We start from the raw sequence: 16,915 nt of genomic DNA on the forward strand, positions 1-16,915 counted from the left end.
CAGTTTAAATATCTCACTTGAGCTTACAAGCTAACCTGGTACGATGTACATGTAGTCCTCCAATCCACTCTAACTCTGGAAGAATATGACCATGTCATGGCGGCAGCACAGCACTGTGCCAATGAGGTCCACGCCACAGATAAATGGGAACCTATGGGCAGGGAGACTGTTCCTCTACAGGAACCCCTGTGGGATTATAATTCTCCCAAGGGTGAGGCGTGCCAGGATCGCATGGTTTGCTACTTGTTAGCAGGTATGAACTCAACCATCCAAAAGGCCATCAATTACAATAATCTTAGAGAAATTACCCAGAGGCCTGATGAAAACCTATCAGAATTCCTCAAGTGCCTCAAGGAAACCCTAGGGGCTTTTACTAAGATTGACCCGGCCTCAGTGTTGGGCTCCTCTCTCCTGGTCATGCATTTTATAACTCACTCAGCTTCCGACATCAGGGGCAAGCTTAAAAAGGCTGAAGATGGTCCCCAGACCCCTCTAGGAGATCTGATAGGTATGGCATTTAAAGTTTTTCACTCCAGAGAGGACGAGAGCGAGAAGAGGTCAGCTGCCTGAATGGCAGAACAGACTCGCGCCATAACAGCTGCTCTGTGACTGGTTCATGGGGATCGTCGGGGTGTCCCTGAAGATCGACTTGAACCTCTGGGCCCTTGCTTTTGGTGTGGCAAAGAAGGGCACTGGGCATGGAAGTGCCCCAACCAATCACGCAGACTGACCAGACCGTTTCCCATCTGCGGTAAGTGAGTTCATTGGGAAGTAGACTGTCCAAAAGGGGGTGGTCCTCCTCTGGCAGCAGAGCCCTGCAGAGGGTGGATGCCCTCAAAAGACTACCCTTCAGACCTGCTGGGCATCCTCGAAAATTAAAGATGCCTGGACTTGGACACCCCGATCACCCTCGCCGAGCCCAGGGCCAAGCTGTGGGTAGCGGGTAAGCCCATCTTCTTCTTGGTGGACACAGGGGCTACCTACTCTGTTCTCCCCTTCTTTAAAGGGCTTTTATACCCTGCCAGGGTATAAAAGTTGGGGTAATGGGAACCCTCTCCAAGTCTTTAGAGATGGGCCCAGTGGCCTGCATTTTTCAAGGCATCCTATTTACCCATTCCTCTCTGGTCATGCCTTCCTGTCCTACCCCTCTGTTAAGACAGGATCTGTTCTATAAATTAGGAGACTCTATTTCCCTCCCACCTTTTGAATGCTTAGGTTCCCTCATTGCTTTAGTCGGTGAAGGAGGGTTGGACGACAGAGACCTGAGTCTCCCAATTCCCTGGACTGCTGTCAGTTCGGTCATGTGGGACATCTCCACCCCTGTGGTGGCAACCCACACACCCCGGTTTTAATATGCCTTAAAGACCCATCCCGCTTCCCTTCTCGGCCTCAATTTCCTATTACACATGCTCACCGCAGGGGACTACAGCCTATTGTTAATCATCTGCTCTCACAGGGGCTTTTAGTCCCAGCTGACTCTCCATGCAATATTCCCATCTTCCCAGTAAAAAAGCCTTCTGGAGCGTATTGCCTCGTTCAGGACCTCTGAACAATTAACGAGGCTGTTATTCCCTTACACCCAGTAGTGCCTAACCCACATACTCTTCTGTCTCAGGTCCCTTCTAGTACCTCTCATTTTACTTTACTGGACCTTAAAGATGCCTTTTTCACTATACCTCTCCCCTCAGACTCACAGCTGCTATTTGCCTTCATGTGGGAGGATCCTGACACCTGTCGATCTAGACCATTGAACTGGACAGTTCTACCTCAAGGTTTTAGAGATAGCCCCCATCTCTTTGGACAGGCCCTGGTGGAGGACCTCTTGTGACATTCAACGGGCAAGAGTACTCTCCTCTAATACGTGGATGATCTTTTACTTTTCAGCCCCTCAAAGGAGGCCTTGGTTCTGGACACCACATCCCTTCTTAATTTCCTGGCAGACATGGGATACAGGGTATCCCCTGCCAAAGCACAGCTGTCTCTACCCCAGGTTACATACCTCTGGCTAGCTCTAACTCCCACCACTAAAGCCCTAATGGCGGACTGAGCAGCTGCAATTAAAGCTCTCTTGCTACCTACATCAAGAGCCGAGATACTATCCTTTCTAGGATTGGTAGGGTTTTTCAGACACTGGGTACCTAACTTTGCCCTTCTGGCCAGATCACTTTATGTGGCTGCCACAGAGACTCCTACTGGGCCACTAACTTCACCCACTGAGGTGGCTTCTGCTTTCAATGCGTTGCTCTCATCCCCCGTTGATGCTCCCTGACTTAACTAAGCCCTTTACCCTATATACAGCAGAGAGTGCAGGGGTGGCAACCAGAGTAAAGCCAGTGGGGCTGGGGTACCATCCCGTTGCCTTTCTCTCCAAACAGTTGGATACCACTGCCAGGGGGTGGCAGTCTTGCCTCCGAGCCCTGGCAGCTGTGGGAAGTCTGGCCCAAGAAGCCCTGAAATTAACTCTCCAACAGACCATTACTGTGTATTCCCCACACCAGTTACAAGATCTTTTGAGTCATAAATCCCTGGCCTCCTTGAGTCCTTCAAGGGTACAGGAATTCCATCTTCTGTTCATTGAACATCCACAGGTAACCCTACAAGTCTCTCCACCCCTTAACCTAGCCTTCTTGCTTCCCGTCAGCGTTCAGGCAGATCAGCCCACTCATTCCTGTGTAGAAGTTGTAGAGGCTCTTAGAAAACCTAGAGAGGGCCTACAAGACATGCCCCTCAAAGACCCTGACTTGACTTTTTTCGTGGACGGAAGCTCGGTGAAGGGGAATGACGGGGTGCGAAGCGCGGCCTATGCAGTGGCGACTCTGTCACAAGTGATAGAAGCAAACCTACTCCCATCTGGGACCACCTCCCAGAAAGCCAAATTAGTGGCTCTTACCCAGGTGTTACAGCTGGCAGCCAGGAAGAGGGCCACAATTTATACTGACTCTAAATATGCCTTCCTAATTACACACACTCATGCTGTGATTTGGAAGGAAAGGGGCTTCTTTACCACTAAGGGAACCCCAATTATCAACAGCAGGGCTATCAGCCACCTGCTACAGGCCCTACAAGACCCCAAGGAGGTGGCCATCATGCATTGTAAGGGACATCAGACTGGAAATGGTCTAGTAACCAGGGGTAATGTGTTGGCAGACGCCACGGCCTGACAGTTAACATCCGGGTCTAGCCAACCCTCTGTGCTGCTGTTTCTTTCCCCCTCTCTATTGCCCCAATACCCCGATGACGAATGGTGACTGCTTCTATGTCAAGGGGGGATGTTGGGAGTTCAGGGATGGATATACCTTGGGGGATGAATTGCCCTCCCCCAAGCCCAAGGCAGAGATATCATATCCAAAATTCATCAGTTTCTACACATTGGGCTGGAGGCAATGCACCAGTTTCTCTCCCCCATATTTGCCCATTATGGTCTCCTCAAGGCAATAGATCAGGTGCACCAGACCTGCACTACTTGTCATCACGTCTCATCTCAAGGTGCTCTGAAGACCCGGATGGCCCTCCACCAGATGAGGGGAGTGATCCCCGGACAGGACTGGCAGGTCGATTTCACCCATGTACCTAGGCATAAAAAGTCCCGGTATTTACTAGTTCTAGTTGATACCTTTTCAGGGTGGATCAAGGCCTTCCCCACCTACTGAGAGACTGCATCAGTGGTGGCGCAGGTGCTGGTGGAACACATCGTTCCTCGTTTTGGGCTCCCCACTTCACTCCAATCTGATAATGGACCTGCCTTCATCTCCCGGGTCACCCAGCTAACAGCCAGGGCTCTCAATATCACCTGGAACCTCCATATACCCTATCACCCCCAATTGTGGGGCAAGGTCGAAAGGGCTAACGGTCTCCTAAAGGACCAACTAACTAAGCTGTCTCTGGAGGTAAAGCTCTCGTGGCCCGATCTTCTCCCTATCGCTCTCGCTCGGCTGCATGCTGCCCCCCGGAGACCGGCTGGACTAAGCGCATTTGAGCTAATGTATGGCAGGCCCTTCTTACTGAGCACAGGCCTGCCCGCTACCTCTCCTCCTTTGGCCTCCTACCTTCTTTACTTTTCACTGTTGAGACATCTTCTCAGGGAACATGCAGACCAGCTCCTACCCCAACCTACATCATCCAACAAGCCAGGAGACACAGCAATCCTTCAGCCAGGGGATGAGGTACTTCTAAGGGAACTCCAGCTAAAATCCCTCCAACCTCACTGGACAGGGCCTTATACAGTAATCCTCACTACACCCTCAGCAGTCAAACTACACAGGCATTCTTCCTGGTATCACCTTCCTAGGCTCAAACGGGCACCCAGACATGATGATTGGGTGTCTTGTGAGGTGGGTCCTCTTAAGCTGCGGGTTAGTCATGTCAAGTGCAACCAGCCAGGTGAATAGCCCAGTGGTCTCCAGGCAGAGCTACTCTGCATGGAAGTTTAAGCTCCAACTAGCTCTTCCTTACGGAACTGAAGCCCGAGAAGTAGGCACCCAAAATTACCCACATGCGGGTTGTCAGACATCGGTTCAAATACCAGTACACACAGACATCTTAAACACCTTCTCAAACCCAATGCTCTGCTTTCCATATGACCAAACCTCTCATACATGTACTTTCCAGTCCAACATGTATGGGGGATGTCATCCTGAATTAGACACATGTAGGGTTCATGCAGTAGGAGATACAACAAGAGGAGTCTCTGACAACATGTTCGCCAGAATACAGGATAGGCTATACATTACCATTAGTGACCCATGGGATCAATGCTGGGAGAAAGGAGTACAGGGCAAGCTATACAATAGTTACCAAGCCCAGCCACGGGGCACAGTATACATCAAGAGGGAATGGACCACTGTGAATCTCACTCTCACAGAGGTTCTAAACACCCAGGTACCAGTATCAAGTAATATTCTACAGACAGAACAGGCACTAAAACAGAAGATTCAGTCGGACCCCTACCCCCGCTCCCCACGACCAGCAGGAGCCCCACTTTCCTGGGCTGGAGTCATTGGAGAAACAGTGCAGTTTCTTAATGCTTCACATATCCTCAGCAATGTGTCCGATTGTTTCCTCTGCACCCCCCCCTCCAACGCCCCCTGGTGGTGGCGGTTCCCATTAGTTTCTTCCAGGCTCAACCAGTAAACTCCTCTGAAAAGGACTGTGGACTCCTTTTGAGCTAGATACCGAAGTGGAAGACGAGCCTTGAGTCCGGGGCTTGAAATAAGTCTGGGGCCACCAAAAAATGGCGTGAAGAATCATCTTCCCCGCTGATTTGCTACCTGACCCAGCATTTCACCACCTTGGGACTGTCAATGAGAAGCCAATGCAGATGACGGGTGACTGTAGACACTCTAATTCCCCTTCAAGGCGGGGGCGGGTTTTTCTGGTGCAACAACACACTTACCCAGTGTACCAGCAGCACCATGGTAGGACCCTGCTTTCCAGTGATGCTAATTCCCCAATTGATGTTATACAACAAACCTGAGGTAAAACAGGCGCTAGACGGATGGTCTATGTATCCAAGAGCTAGACAAAAGAGGGCTGACTTCTGACCCGTACTAGTAGGAGTAAGTCTGGTCACCACAGTAGCCACGGCCGCCACGGGAGCAGGGGTGTTAGGCCATAGTCTAGTCAGCTCTCAAGGTCTCGCAAGTCAACTGGGAGCATTAGATGATAGAGTGAGCCTGACCCTGGGAGAAACCTCAACCTCTCTTATTTCCCTCCAGCAGCAGCTTACTTCCCTTGCCCAAGTCACCCTTCAAAATAGGTGGGTTTTAGATCTGCTTACCACAGAAAAGGGCAGAATCTGTATTTTCTTATAAGAAGAGTGCTGTTACTATATCAATGAATCCGGGACCATAGAATAAAGCGTTAAAAAATTACAAGAACTACAAAAAGACCTCCACAAAACATGAGTACCTGAAGGCAGCCCTTATGGGTGGCTTCAGTACCCCATGATAGCCTGGCTAATGCCTCTGCTGGGCCCCTTAATAACGGTTTGTGGTTTACTCTTAATTGCCCCTTATGTCTTCAAGTTCCTCCAACAGAAGCTAACTGAGATGACCTGGGTCGCCACTAATCGGATGTTGCTCCATCGTTATGCATCTCTCCCCACTAAACCCTTTCCTTCGGCCTAATACCAGCCTCAACCCTCCACAATGCCTCTTGTCAGCCGGAAGTAGCCAGATCGAGTCATCGCCCATTATGACCAAAAGGCTGGAATGTAAGGCTGGAGGTACCGGAGGGAGAAGGGCGAGGACAGTGCAGGCGGAGCAGAGACAGTGCCAAGTAGCTCTGTGCCGTATGGGGAAGGAACGAACAGCTCTTCTTGGATTCCAGTCCCATGATGTGCCGACAAACCCTGGATGCAGACCCCCTCCATCCGGAAGGAGGAGACCTCTGGCTGTCCATCATCCGACCCTGAGCCAATAAAAATTCCCCACCTACCCCTAGCATGGCCCACTTCCCCCTCCCTTCCCTGTTCTCTTAAAAACTCCCTGCCTCCCCTCCTGGGCATGACTTCCCCAGCCTGCGTCCCTGCAGATTGGTGAACCTCACCTGGGAATTGTGCTCAAATAAACCGCCTGGCCTTTTGTTGCCTCTCGTCGCCTGCTGATTTTGGCTATTTATCTTACACTTCGCTTGTCCGAGCTCCCCAATCTCCAGAGCACCACACAGTGTATGTTCCTGCTCGCAAAGCAGATCTCCAGGGCCAGGTGTTCAGCAATCCCAAGCTTCTTCACCCTCCCCGCTCCATTTGTCTTCCTCCGGCCAGTGAGCTGGGGTTGGGGAAAGGGCTTGGGTCCCGCGGGATTAAGGCTTTCTTACTTTATCCTGTTTTGTGAGATCTGCTCTGTTCATGAGGTCTATATGTAGCCTTTTTTCTTGTTGCTGTTTTAGGGTTATTTGTATTAATTAACTATATTTTTGTACTATTTGTGACTTTGGGAGGAGTTCTCAATCCCACCTCTCATGCTGCAATCTTGAGTCTTAAAATCTGTTCCTTTTGAATTTTATAATAACATGTACACACATTACTGATTCAAGAAAGAGTTAATATTTTTAAATATTGGAAAAAATTTAAATAACATTATTCTTTTTGTTGAGACCCTATTTTATAAAATCTCAAAGCTTTGAATTCAAAGAAGCCAAACTAAATTCCCTGAAAAGTCCCATTGAAGTCTAATAATATGTCTATGAGTTAAACCAATTAAATGAACCACATTATAATAAATTTACTTTATAACAACTATAAACTCTGCCCGCTGGGCATTCAAATGGACAATAATTGTTTCCATAAAGATGCCTGATTCATTGCAAAAACTTTACCGAGGACATGGACTTTTTAAAACATGGAACTTTAAAAATATAATGGACAGGATGCTCAATTTAGATGTTAAAATATCAAAATAAACTTTCTGAAAATGTTTTTGACAACTTGTGTAACTTTTACTTATGAAACATTTTTGTGGTTCTGTATTTGATTTTTGTTGACAAATTTTTATTGTGTGAACAATCAACAATTTATATAAATCCTGACTGCCTATTTAAAGCAAATTAAACTAGTTTTCAAACAAGATTGTACACAGAAGACAAATATCAAACATCTCCAAGAACTACTTAGATCACTTAGTTTTTTTTTTTAATCATATACATTACAGTGGTTCAACAGTCCCTTTCTGCCTCTCCCTTGCCCTCACCCACTCTTTTCCCCCTTGGTAACCACTATAGTCACTTCTCAGTGTCTATGAGTCTAATGCTGTTTTGTTCCTTCTGTTTTGCTTTGTTTTATATCCACAAATAAGTGAAATCACATGGTATTTGTCTTTCTCCACCTGGCGTATTTCACTGAACATAATACCCTCTAGATTCATCCATGTTGTTGCAAAAAGCAGGATTTCTTTTCTCTTTATGGCTGAATTATATTCCATTGTATATACATTTCACATCTTCTTTATCCATTCATCTACTGATGAACACGTAGGTTGCTTCCATATCTCAGCTATTGCAAACAATGCAGTGATAAACATAGGGGTGCATATATCTTTTTGAATCAGGGATTTTGTTTTCTTCAGGTAAATTCCTAGGAGTGGAGTTACTGGGTCAAATGGTATTTCTATTTTTATCTTTTTGAGGAAACTCTATACTGCTTTCCACAGTGGTTGCACCAATTTGCAGTTCCACCAACAGTGTAGGAGGGTTGGTATTTCAGCGTATCCTCAACAACATTTGTTGTTTCTTGTCTTTTGGATAGTGGCCATCAACTGGTGTGGATCACTTAGTTTTATGATAGGAAATGAAAGTCCTTCATTTTATAAAATTTCATTCAAAAGTATTTGTTTAGGAAATATTTAAATCTTGAGGTATTTACATCATTGAAATTTCATTGCTGCAGGAACTGCTAAGAAGTAGACATGATGACAGAGACTTGTATTAGGTGATTTGGAAAATGCCAGAAAAATGAAAGCCAAAATCCTTGTGTTTGAGGAGTGAGTTAATACCTGAGGATACAGTAAGTGCTTGAAAAAGTCCGTAAGAACCTGCAAAGCACCAGGACCAGATGATTACATTTTGCAAATATTTCTTGTAAGAGTATTGTATAGTAGAAGACATGGATGATCAGAGGCTATTCAGTACAAGATGACCCACAATTTTTTCTGTTCGTTCAAGTAACCAGAAAAAAATTAATGATTTGTTCCTTGTAGCAGTCATATAAAAGAGTTTTCTTTTAAATCACATGTGAGACTTAACACTAAGCAGACTGTTGGCAGAGTGTCTGAACAGGTCCTGGAGCAATGGTGTTATCTCCCTGTGAAACTCCTGGGAAGATAAGATCTCTTGCCTTCTTCCTCCCCAGCCTCAGCAGCCTAACTCTCCCAACTAAAGGGACTACATTAGTGTCTCCTAGTAGGGCAGTCCTAGAACATACAGTAGAGAAGACCACACTTCCGCAGGAGCAGGCAAACCAAGCCTGCCATCTCTGTTGGCATTCAGGGACAGCTCTGAGTCACCAGGTGTAATCACAGACAGGACCTTGTTCCAGAAGGCATCTAGTTGGTCTCTCAGAAGACATTACAGGGATTCTGAAATCTTCACCAAGTGATTTTAGCCCAGACCTCATTGGATGTAGACTCAAGGGGAAAGGGTTTCCCCTGTGGGAGTGCTTATACATTGCTGCTGCTTCATAGTTTGTATCAAGACCAAGCAGGCAAAGACCCACCCGCTCTAAGCTAATATTGTGTTAAACAATTACCAGGACTCAGTCATGAGGTTCCAGCCAATATCCGAGGACTCCCAGGGGCAAAAGGCCCCAACCGAAAGGTCTGGTGGTTGTTCAAATGCCAAATTAGGTTATTGCAGCACCATCCAGCTATTCAAATTGAAACTGCCTAGGTCAAAGAGTTCTAGGAGCAGTGTAGAAATCCTTTAACTAACTGTTTTACAAGGCCTTTGATCTTTTCTTTCTCAGGATGCAAAGAAACTCAGAAGAATAAAAAATAACAATAACTGTCTTTTACCATGTTGCTGCTCTGTGCCAGACACTGTGGAAGGGCCTAGTGCACTACCCCAACCGAGTATTTCCTCAAACAAACTGCAAGGAAGTCTTATTGTTCTCACTTTGTAAATGAAAAAGCTAAGACTCAGAAAAGTTGGGTAATTTGCCCAAATTCACATAGCTGACAAGTGGCAAAGATAGGATTTGAACTCAGAATGGACTGCCATTGAGACCCATGCTCTTTCCACTTGGTACACAGCTTACAATTATATGTAGAGTTACAATGTGCTTGGTAAGGCAAGAAGACTCTAGCAATCCAAGATCATTTTTAAGTATTAAATGAGAAAACATGAGAACACACAGCCTGTTGCCTAGCATATTAAGTAAAATACTTTAAAAAAAATCATTATCTTAACATCCTGGAACATATGCAGCGGAGTGGAATAGGCACACAGTGGTCTTCTTTAAGCTTTAAATGGGTCCTAGGGACAACTATTATATATTTAAAAATAGCACCACTCACATGGCTTCATAGTAAGTCAGTTGGCCAAGATAAAAATAGATTCTAAACATAGCAAGAGCAGAAATTCAATCTAAGATACCAAGTCATGGAAAGTAGTCAGTGATAGCGGCTGCAACAGAAAAAGAGCATGCATAAATTGATTATGAATTTGTATAAAATTATCCACCTCCATTTCAGGTTCAGTCTATCTTTTCTCTGCAGCAGAAAATACATATATACGAATATACATGCATACATATATATGCAAATAAATCAAGATGACATATTTCTATTTATCTATAATAACATCATTTATAAACCTATTAATTTTGAGGCTTTGGTACTTATTAATACATACTAGATGTGCTACAACAACTTGCATTTCCTTAAAATCTTTAGGTGGACGAGAGAGGGTAGTTCATGTTTGAAATGCATAGAGTACAGATGCACACATGCCTAGACTAGTAGATAACTAGAAAGGATGATGACAGAAGTCACATTCATAATGATTCCTTGTGTTGTGTGCCCAGTAAATTTACAGTGACAGACTTAGAAAGTTGGGTTACCACTCCGTCATTCTGTCATTTGAAACCCTGGGAGCTGGTATGGCAGATAAAAACTCCAGTCACTTGCCAAGCAAGAACTCATTTCCTGTAGCCACAAGTGGCTTTCAGGAGAAGGGACAGAACTGCAGGGCCTTTAGTCCTCGACTTTAAAAATGTTGTTAGGAGCACGCAATTATTTTTCTCTGTTGCTAGGGTGCCCAGCTGTGGGCATAATTATTATATGATTATATTATATGACTTGAGGACATGAAATGCAATCCAGGATTTTCTTTTAGTATTTCATGAGAAAACATGAGAACACACAGCCTGTGGCCTGGCATACAATAGGAACTCAGTAAATGTATTATAACTTCTGTGTGTTATAACTTGAAGTAATGGCACATCACATCAAACAAACCTTTCCATAAAAATACAAATATAAAAGCAGATACATTTGAGGAATGAATTTTTTGGTTCCTAAAAAGGCTTAAAAAAAACTTATAAAAGGACTCACCATAAAAGTGATATAAATTAAAAGGCAATAAACCCTTATCCTTAGAACAAAGCTTAAAAAAATTATTTGTAAAACATGATGCAAAATAGGAGAATTAGGGACAGAAACATAGGAGAGTGGTTAATAGTGCAGGTTTTGAGTTCATATCTCCATTTTGGTCAACACAGACTGTGGGTCTGGATAAGCATCTCCCTTCTCTAGGTCATGGTTCTCAGAATGTCAAATGGGAATAATCAGAATATACCTCACAGGGCCATTGTGAGCACTGAAGTCCTATGAGTAGTTATGGACCTAGAACATGAGTCTAATATTAGTTACTACCATTTTATAAAAGTGGCAATAGATATTATCTCTGAGATAACTGATTACTATAATCAAGGACTGGTTTTTCCCAAGAGCTAAAGGAAAAAAAAAAGGTTTTACTTTCTGGCAAATAAATAATAAATGTTCATTAATGAAGACTGTCTAAACTTAAATTGTAGGTTACTAAATGAACCTTTGAATATAGGGCATTGCATGGAATAGCAGATCTCTTCAGCGGCAAACTATGTACAACACAGAAATCATTGTTCAAGTGAGATGCCTCTATCCTCTCTGAAAGAGCCGAGGGTACAGTACTACATTATAACTCATGACAGGGAACTGAGACATGCTCCAAATTCTTTGCCTTCTAACATATATGGGGTAGGACATGGAAAACCCAAAAAATGGACAGATGAAAAAATTTCAAATAACTGGTATCTTAAGTGTTAGATCAGAATTGTGTCATGGTTTATTCATAATTAACTTATCTAGATTTTTGGTTCCACGAGTATTTGTTTCAGGCATTGGGTAAAGGTATCTTGGTTTTGAAGACGAATACAGCACCTTATTCTTTGGCCTTATATGTTCCACATATGGATTAAAGAAAGAGCCACAAGCTTTGGACACTTGAGGGGAGGAAAGGACACCTTATATAAAAATGAGTCAAATGTCTCCTCTGCCCCCAGATAGAAGGCTACTTCAGCTGGTGCCATGGGAAATGGGGTTGCCTGCACACAGAATCATGACAGCATTTTACTTGAGAAATAGCTACGAATTAACTCACATACTAGGAAAGATTCACTGTATGTCAGTTACATGACATATAATATGAGCATATAATAGATAGGCACAGCTTGAAACACTTTAAGATAGGTTTAATCAGCCCTTCTCTTTATTCACAAAATTGACCCTGTAGACTTTGTCTACTTTCAGAAATAATGAGAGTGTTTTGGAATTAGATTTATTTGCTCTGCTCTGTGCTCCCTAATTTCTGGGCATTGCTCTAACATAGTACTTGTCTTATTGTACTGTCTTCCCCCTGTAAATGCTGGGGTAACTGTTTATTAATTGAGCCAAATTACTTAGGGAGTATAAATTAAAAAGAAGAGTTCTAGGACTCAGCACTACTTGACACAGTATCTTGAATGGATTTGTACATTGATTAATCCAGTGTTCCCATGCTTTATTCAGTCACCCTTTACTTCTGTTTTTGGTCATATCCATGTTACTTATATGATTAGATACTTAATATTTTCTTTTAATTGACATACTTAATTGATTGTTAAAATTTAGTATCATCTTAAGCAATCTTTGGGAAATCATGGGTTCAAGTGCTAGATTTTTTTATAACATACATTAAAATAAAAACAACTAAGTTAAAAAAAATGATGAGGCACCTAAAATAGTCTCCCACCCACTTTGGGAAGAAGGGATTAATAAATCAATGACATTTTGAACTTGAAAGCCTCTTCTAGCTTTTCCAGTCCAGCACAGAGTTCCACAGAAACTCAGCTAAACTTACCAGCCCAGGGAAGGGTTTAGGAGTCTTGGCCTATAGTTCAATGTTACAAGTCAAGTGCTTTATTTATTTATTTATTAACTATGTTTGGTTGCAAATTGTGCCCCCAGCTAGCTGAATAGCAATTTCAATATGGAATTCCTACAAAATGAAATAATTTTAGTTTACGTATAAGTGGTGTCAAAGTACTTCTGTTAGTAGTTAAAAGGGCCGACTGGATATGATCACCAGAATATGTATTTTCTTACAATAGCTGTCTCCAATTATTTAAATATGATAGAATAAAAAGAATAGGATTACATGCAAGATGTTAACAATTGGGGAAACTGGGAGTGGGTGCTGAGAAGAGGTATAGGGAAACTCTTTTTTGCTTAATTTTTCTGCAAACCTAAAACTGTCCTCAAAAACACAATCACTAATAAAAACAAGCAATGTTATTGAGGCATAGTCCTGTTTAAAATCAGGATACATCTAGCTGATATCTTTCTTGTTTATTTTATTAATAAATACCTCCCATTTATTACTCCTGGTGAGGAAGTGTTGTGACTATGTATGCAAAAGTGAGAGGGACAGGGACTGGAGTCCTAGGCAATCCCTACACCAGTTAGCCAGTCACCCCTCCCCCATGCCGGTGTGCACTAGTGTTTTATCATGGACTATGAACAAGCATTAATTGCCAGGATAACTCAAGGCTCTTATGTTCTGGAGAAAGACAACACTGGTCTGACTGATGACATGTTATAGACACAAACCGTTGTTTGTTTAGGGTATAGCACACACTATATATCCCTTGAAGGAGAAAGTAGCTTTGGTGGGTGGGCATTTCAATTTTGTGGGACAATAATTTGGTAAACTTTGGGACAGAAAAGGATGGGTGACAAAGAAAAACAAAAACCCAAACCAAAAAAACTGCAAGGTTAAAATTACCATCTCTAAAACTATCTCCTCCAGCAGAGAGCTGTCAGTTATGTTTGCAAGCTCCCTGTGGTAGCTAACAGACTGTCCTGCACACAGCGGGCACTTCATAGTTTCTGAATGCAGAGTGAGTCTTCCTCCTCCAGGAATGGGGGCAGGGATAACACAGTACCTCCTCCAGGTGTCCGCAGCTGCTTTCCATTTATTACTCCTGGTGAGGAAGGGTTGTGACTATGTAGGCAGCAGTGAGAGGGACTAGAGTACTAGGCAATCCTTTCACAAGTTAGCCAGTCACCCCTGCCCCCACGCCGGTGTGCAGCTGACTTTCCCTTTCAGTCCAAGCCTTCCTAAAAATAACTCCCCTTCAACTTCTCCCATCACCACTGTTCACTTCCAATGTCACACCTTCCCTTCCCTTCTTGAAAATACAGCTGACCTAAAAAAATGTATAGAGAAAAACCCAGCAAACCTGTAAAGATTTTTTGTCTTCATATGTTTGTATTATTACTTAGTGATATTCTCTGCTAGGGACGAGTTGCAGATCCCTGTTCTCTGGCAGTTACTAGGTAATGTGGAACTTTATTAAGGAGTCAGCTTCCAATTCACAAGAATGTCTAATTTCAACTGATTGTTATTCACAGGCATTTTATTACACTTAAGTGACCATAATCATAGTCCAGGCCTACACAGTTAAGGTGAGGTAGAGCACTGAGTTATTTTCTGCTCAGTTCTAAGGCTGCAAACAGTATTGGAGTTGTCTATAAGACAACATAATAGTACAGATTTACTTTTTAGTATCTGGCAATTTAAAAATCCATATATACATGTATCTATAACTATTTATGTATCTTTTAAGCTATTTTTCCATTTTCTTATGAGTCATAAGGACAAGCATTAACCTGTGTAAACTCTGGGAAGGACAATTAACTATGGCACTGGCAGTACTGGACTGGTCATAGGGGCCAGACACCCTCTTACTATCTTGGAGAGTCAAGAACTTTATGAATCAGGAACCATGTCAATAAATATTTTCTAAGATTCTAGGACATGTATAACATTCCCATGTGTTAATTTTACTATCCTAATTTTCCACCCCCCCAAGTCAGCAGTGAAAACCTCAAAGCTAAAAAAAATGCTCACATGGTTATACTCAAAGGTAGGAAGGAAGGAGGAGCTGGAGAGAATGGGCTGCTCTGGGCCCCTCCTCACCTCACTGGTGACAAAGCCTTCTTGGAGAGGAAGGAGAGCCCTGGGGCTTGACAGAGGGAGGAGAGGAACAATCAGAGTAAGAAGATTAGGAGGCAGAACCTCAGGAGAGGCTTTGGAGCTCAGTGGTTAGAAAGCCACTTTTCCTCTCAGAGAAGCAATTTTTGGATCTTCACTCTTGGTTTCTTCATCTTTAATATGGAGATCATATTAGCATCCTTCTTATAGGATTATTGTGATGATTAAGTAAGACAGCCCATGTAAAATGCTTGGTGTAGTTCCTGGCCAAAGTAAATGTTCCAATAGTATCATTACTGGCCCAGAGTCATTACAGAGTCACATGGCCATAGTCCCAAGAACTACATCAGGCCAGAGGTCAAGGGCAAGTGCAGGTAGCCTTTAAGTCCAAAAGGGTCAGTCATCTTATCTCCATGTAACCTCAGATGGGGAAACTGAGGATACAAAGGAAAGAAAGAATGTCCAGTCACACAGCTAATGAGCAATGGACTGAATTCAATCCTGGCTCCATTTATCTGCTATTTGCTCAATTTTATACAGCATTATCTTCTAATATAAATATTAATTTAACATAAATGAAACTTAATTGAAAGATTTATTTCTGGAGCTGGATCTAAAAAATTCCAGAGTTAATTACCAGTGTAATTGTACACTTTTCTCTATTTTCACACTTGAGGGGGAAGAGGTATGTGAAAAGTTATAAACATTTATTGAATCTCTGGGTCACCTACTGCCTTTTACTATTCCAGTGAATGAAGAACAGAGATTCACCAAAAGTTATTCAGTTCTGCATGTCCCTGAAAAGTGCTGCTTAAAACAGGAAATGTTTATATAATGAATTAAACAGTGATTTGCTGTGACAATGTGTGTTTTTAAGGGAGACAGGAAGAAACATGTACTTTTGAGAGACATAAGGCCAGGAATGTGATTTTTCTAAATGCTTTGAGAGTTGTGGTTTCACATAAGGTTTATGTGCAAGCTGCCCACAAGGGCTGCAGCCTCAGCTTCCTGCTCTGGGTCTCCCTGAAAAGCCCAAAGGAGCTCTGGCATTGCATGTGCCTTGTCCAGGGCCAAGAATTTCACACAATTCTCCCTCATTACTGAGGGGCCTGAAACCTCAGTCTGCAGGAAGGTGGGAAGCAAAGAGAAGGGGACAGGGGCAAGGGAGAGCGAGTTAGCTTGAAGCCAGGCCTTTAGTTTAACTCTTTGTCCAGATAAGGACAATGTGCATACCCTTCTGTGGTTCCCTCAAGTCCCTAAGAGTCTCTGTCAGTGGCTTTGGTTGATATTTTGAAGCAGTAAAAAAAAAAGTGTGGGAGGAAGGTGACTAATTCTGGTCAGTACTTTTGCTCTTAACATTCTTCTCTAAATATTCACATTACTAAGTAGGAGAGAACAATGATAGATTTATAAAGAAGCTCCACAGTGGCCCTGGTATGGGAACTGGACTCCTAGCCAGTTCTTTTACCGGCTAGCTGTGAGATCTTAAGCAGGCCATTAACGTGAAGGTGTAGTTTTTCCATCTGTAAAATGGGATACTAGTAACTGCCTCATAAGGATTAAAAAAGAAAATGTATACAAATGATTTAGAAGAGTTATTATTATAACTATAATGCAACCATACCCTTACTGTGTTGTATTCTGATAAGGTTTTCTTTTTGACATGGAAGGGTAGGGCTACTCCCCAACGGTAGGGTAGGTGTATCCTCTTTGAAGGCCTCAGACATTTTTGATGCTAATCATCCAGGGAAGGGCTGTATTCTTGGTTAGAAAACTTGAATTAAGACCAGAGGAAGTAACTCCCTTCCTCTCATTTTCCTGGGTCTAGAGAGCAAGGAATCTAGATATGCTTAAATTCACTCCTGCTTGTTAAGGTTTACATGTGGCAAGTTGGAAACTAGGAAGGGGC

The sequence above is a fragment of the Manis pentadactyla genome, chromosome 9, assembly GCF_030020395.1.
Source record: "Manis pentadactyla isolate mManPen7 chromosome 9, mManPen7.hap1, whole genome shotgun sequence".
NCBI lineage: Eukaryota > Metazoa > Chordata > Mammalia > Pholidota > Manidae > Manis > Manis pentadactyla.